The sequence below is a fragment of the Microtus ochrogaster genome, chromosome 2, assembly GCF_000317375.1.
Source record: "Microtus ochrogaster isolate Prairie Vole_2 chromosome 2, MicOch1.0, whole genome shotgun sequence".
NCBI lineage: Eukaryota > Metazoa > Chordata > Mammalia > Rodentia > Cricetidae > Microtus > Microtus ochrogaster.
The window spans coordinates 36064403-36070374 of NC_022010.1; positions in this window are offsets into that span (position 1 = coordinate 36064403).

A 5972-nucleotide genomic window follows, 5' to 3' on the forward strand; every position below is an offset into this window, starting at 1 on the left:
ATATATATATAAACTTTAAGCCTCCATGTCATTTCTGTGTCAGACCTGGACATAAATTCTCTAACTTGCCTTGTTCGATTGCAACTTACACAGCTGCAATTCTAGGACCTGTCCTTCCCTGCATCCAGAAGGAAGACTCATTGCAAGGGGAGGACCCACAAGGAACTTTCATAAACATGCCCTGCTACCACCCTCAATGTTTGCCTGCTGGCTTATGCCTTTGATCCTCTCATATTTCTCTGGGAATTTGCATGTGTGTGCCTAGGGAGGCTGGGGGAATGTTTCATGTGTGTGAGGTTGTATAACCAGCCTGAAAGAAATGAAAATACTCTAAAGAGACACTTCAAGTTACCACACTATTATATATAAAAAGCAAAAGGAACTCGCTAAGAAATGAGAATTTCCTCCATGAGCCTCATGCTAGGAAAAGAAAAAGGGGGAAGCCAGAGAGGCTACTTTTCACACAGAAAGACATTTCATAGATCCAACAACTTGGCAATCAACCCTACCGGGAAAGATTGAAGCCCACACCAACACAGGCCAGTGCTAGGTGGGACACATCTTGATCAGTACTGCTTAGACGTGCATATTTCTAGCCTTCTATTTCAACTTGCATTTTACTTCAGGACCTCAAAAATGGAATTAAAGGGCTTTCTGGGTCTCTTTGTCCCTCTTCCCAAAATGGCCACACTCAATAAATCTCCCTTTTCTGCTTTTTGCTATGAATTTGTCTATTTTAATTGGCTTCTCAAGTATAGTTGACAAAACTTGGCCCCTTGGGGTATAAACTACTGCAAACTTAAGTTTAGCAACAGGTTCAGGCTGTGTCTCTGTGTGTGTATATGCCATGGTGCGTATGCATAGGTCAAAGGACAACATTTCAGGACTCACTTCTCTCCTTCTGCCCTTTTTCCAGAGGTAGGGCCTATTGTTTCTGCTATTCCATCAAACCCACAAGTTCACAGATCCTCTCCTGTCTCATCTACCTTCCCATAGTTACAGCTATGTGCCACGGCACCTAGCTTGTTTAAATGGGTTCTAGAGTTCCGACTCAGGCCACCAGGCTAACTCAGCAAGTAGTTTTGCCTATTAAAACCTTTTGCCAAATAGTCTTGAAAGGACCATAGGAAAGAAACAACTTTACTGCCTTACAATTAAATTTTTTGTCACTAGTATTGTTAAGAGTTAAGTTATTTTTTTGTATGGATGTGGACTGAGTACAATATATGCATACATACTTACTTTTGGTATGTACTAATAAAGCAAGAAGCAAGATTTTCTAAAGAGAGACATGCTTGCACCTTTGGCTATCAGACTAAAATTTGGTCCCAACAAATTGGAATTTCTCCAGGAATGTCATGCTGATGAAACGCTTGAGCACTGGGGAAAGCTATGGTAGAAATTACTTTGCAGGAATAGATTGCTCTCAGCACTGACAACCCTTTTAATAGTATTACAAAAGAAACTGGAACTAACACAATTAGGGAGGTCAATGGTAGGCAGGCTGGGCCACATCGTGGCCAGAACTGCAGAGTTATACATACCTGTTGATTCTTCTTTAACCTTAGTCTCATGCCAGGTCCCCAAAGTTGGACTTGGTTGGAGAGTCATTGTTCTTGATGCAGTGCAGCCACATGGAAGAAACCCCCTTTCTCTGCTATTTAGCATCACGTTTCCTTAATGGGCTGGTAGCCAGTAGGTAGCCACGCCTAGCTTGGTTGACTACCACAGCCCAGACTTTGACCCTGACAACTTCAGCCACAGTTGCAGCTTGTAAGTCACAAGATCTGTAATTTGCTGGTTATTTTGTGTTCCATATTGAACATTTATAAATGCTAATTATTTTCCATAACTTCATGAAACAATTCCTAATGCTTATTCTATCAGCAAGGAGGCCCATAGGAAATGCTCAGTAGCTTACCGAAGAACTGACATTATTAATTGATATGGCCCACACTTAGATCTCTGTAACTCTACAGTCAAACGGGTAAACCAATGATTTATTCTGTCATCAGTTACAGCCAGCATAGGTTTTTAACAACAGCAATTGATTTTAATGTGCAGATTTCTCACTAAATTTTATGCATTGAAAACAAAGATCGAGAAGGTCCTTCGTGACGTGTGATCTAAACTTGTTTATCCTAAGGACTTGTGTCGCTATTTTTGTGAATATAGAAATGTTTTATGACACCGAGGGAATGTGATTCGACCCAGAAGCATCTTGCTGTGCACTGGTGAAAATGCAGGGCTGCTTCCACCTGCAGACCAAAAGGCCAACTGCAGTGTTTCCAGTTTCACAAGCACCTCCTTTCACAGGCCAGAAGCCAGGGTGGTGACAGACTGTGGGTAGAGCAGGTGTCTCCAAAGCCTCAGCCAGGATTTACACCAGAGAGTAGTAAATGCCTGAAGTGATTGTCCTAGGGACATTGTAGGCCATCTGGCTCTGGAGCCGCAAAGGTGAACAGGATGCTTCCATAGCTTGGGGGACTGAATGTTGCAGAAAAGAAAACTCCAATATTGTGCCACCTGTCAAATGTGGGACACGGAGGATTGTGTAAAATTTAATATATATCTTTTGAGAGCTTACCATGTGTCAGAGAGCGCTTTTAGTGTGTGGGCTGCACTGGAAAACAAAACAAAGATGTCTTATCTTCACACAATTTTGACAAGACAATGAATTTGAAAACATTTAGCAAACTCCACCCAGTCGCTCACATAATGATATTTTGCTTCCTGTTTACAATAAGCTGAGACATTTTACATTTCTTACTGATATCTGTGGGTACTGCTATAGGGAAAGTACTAAAAACCGAGGTGGTTACCAACACTTTTTATTCCAACAATCAGGCAGATCTCTGTGAGTTCGCGGTTGGCCTCCAAACCTTGAGACAGCCAGGACTATATAGAGAACCCTGCCTACATCAAAACAAAACAAAAAGTCCAGGCTGATATTGGCATTACCTGGATGAAACACCTTGTTTTCTTTCTGTGTCTTGCCCACTGCTCTTGCCCACTGTATGGTACACTTCTCAAAGACTGGGACCCAGTCTTCAATTTCCATTCTTTCTGTCGCCTTAAAACCTGGCATTAATGCTTTGCACAAATTCAGCTGTCCCAAAGTACACACCAGGTGAAACGGTAATTAACTGTATTTGACAGAAAAAACTGTATGATGGACCATGGAAAAGAGCCAGACTGGATAGACCCATGATGCATTGTATTTGCACGCTCCATGCTCCCAGGTCTTTCACATTTTTGTCTTCCTCAGAAGAGTCCTCACACCCCACCTATGTCACTCGGCTGAGCTCAATTTTAGCCCCTGTCATATTAGCTTCTAACCCACAGAATTTAACATTTAGACATGAGCATTCTATTTTATTCTTTAAAAATGGTAAACTTCAAAGCATAGTCAACTCTGTAGCTGTCTTGAATAATCCTCTTTTCTCAACCACATACAAATCCAATAAATAGTAAGAATAAAATCTATATTACACTATAGATTTTTCTTGTGGAAAAATGCTTGATTTCCAAAACCAGAAGCTGTACACACACACACACACACACACACACACACACACACACACACACACACAAAGAATACTCAGTGTTTTGTTTTGTTTTAACTTCCTTTCTTTTCTGAACTAGGTAGAGATATTGGATTTGTGTCCTGCTAACACCACCAAGTAGGAAAAAGTTGGGACAAATGCTGATGCAGTACAGGCATCCCCTTTCCTAGACTCTGTGTGAGCTCTGCAGTACATAGCTCTGAAAGACAGTGCGCTAGCTACTCTTCTGATGTTTGTTTGCTTTCTGAACCAGTCTCTGAAAGCATGATCCTGCATCTCGGTAAAGAGTTTATGTTAAACATAGAAAAAATATGAATTCCTGGCATGCACATCCAATTTCCTGAATCCAGGTCTCTCTGTGTAGAGCTTCCTGGTCTGTATTTATAGCTACTGGCCCTGGAGATTCCAGTGTTCACTCAAGCTGAAGAACCACTGCCCTAGGATATTCAGTGAGCTGGAGAAATAAATTGTGAGGAGTCCCTGGGCAGGAAGCTGAGTAACTGAAGTCAGGCCTTTCCTGTATTCAGCATGCAGTTTTGGAATCAGGTTGGTCCCTTGGATCCGCAGAGCTTGAGCGTTTCAGATTTCAGGGCACTAGGGAAGACTGACTTGTGACTCACCAAGGGGGCGTGGTGTGTGGCTTTGTACAATGGGCCAGCTGTCCCTTCCTGTTCAGTGCTACACAGAAGTCAAATAAGATGAGAACAGTGAACTAAGTGGAGTGAAGAGCAGCTAACTGCCCTGGCAAATGAGCGAGAATTCCCACTCATTATGTCCTCTCTAGAACAAAGGATTATATTCTGTTATGTTTTGAAATCCAGCTTTGCATTTCGATTGGAATGTTATAAATGGAGTGAAGAGAAATCATTTCAAAACAGGACAGTGTGGTCACGAGTTTTATCATTTTAATATATCCTTTTGCTCTTTCTTTTCCTTTTTAAACCTGAAGTGGATTTTTTTTCATACAATATATTCTGGTTATGGTTGCCCCATTCCTAACTCTTCCCAGATCTTCCCCTTGCTTCCCATCCACCCAAACCCACATCCTTTCTTGCCGTCTCTCATAAGAAAACAACACGTATTAAAAAGAAAAAGTTAGAAAGTAAGAAAAAGATAAAAAAAAAAACCAAACAAGTTTGCATAGGACAAAACAACAACAAAAAAACCTGTTTTGTGTGCTTTTTCTTTTCCTTTGTTTTGACTTTCTGTCTCTCTTATGTGTCACTTTTTTTATTTTCAGACAGTCTCGTGTATCCCAGGTTGGCACTCCACTCATTATGAAGCCAAGGATGACTTTGAACATCTGATATTCTTGCTCCTACATCCTCAGTACTGATATTACAGCCTTGGGTCCCTATGAACAGCTATGTGCTGCTTTGGCTCTGACCTAGGGTTTTGTAGATAATAGGCAAGCACTCTATCCTAGACATTTCTATACACATATTCCTGCAGGTTTTTTTTTTTTAAAAAAATCTAAGTTTGTTACATTTTTACTTTAAATTCTATGCCCAAATATTACTAAATGAGAAATAAGATAATCCAGCCATGAACTGATAGATCTGAATAACTGGTTCTGTTTGAATGATGATCTGTTTGGAATCACTCTCTACTCTTCCATCACTCTCTTTCTCCTCATCTCACTTTCTGTGGCATGGTAACTATGCCAAATAAATTTTTACTATAATACCTCTTTTTACTATCATAGTTCTTTGACCTTAACACATATAAGCCTTTCTGATGAACTAAAACATTTCTAAAGACTTTTTTTTTAACCTAATGGCTACAAGTCACTTAAAGTAAAGCTACCCACCCAAGTAGAGGTAACTTCAGTCTTCTCCAGCATGCTAGGATGCTTTTCAGAGACCTGGGATTGGTCATGTGTTGATGTTTCCTTAGACACATTTTTCTAACATTAATCCATGAGATAAGGATAATAATGTAAGGAAATTTTGGATGTGTTAATTTTTACCACTGTTGCTATTGATTCCTAGTCTTTTATGATCTTGTAATCGGAAATGTAAAAGACAAAATCATTATTGCTAACTGCCTTTCACGTGTGTTTGCCTAGATGTAGGACTGTGTACCATGTGCAAGGAGGCCAGAAGAGAACATTAGATCACCTGGAACTGGAGTTATTGAAGGTTGTGAGTATCCCTGCAGGTGCTGGAAATTGAAACTCCATCCTCTGGAGGAGCAGCCAGTGCTCTTACTCTTTGAGTCATCCATCTCCTTAACTCCCCTGAAAACTGTTTTTAAAATGGGATGGTATTAATTATAGTGTATATATCAGACTTTTCCCTCCTTTTTTGCATGGTCTCACTCCGTAGCCCTGGCTGGCCTGAAACTAAAACACACGAAGATCTCCTTAAAGGTAGGAGTCACCACGCCCAGTCCTGACAGTTCATT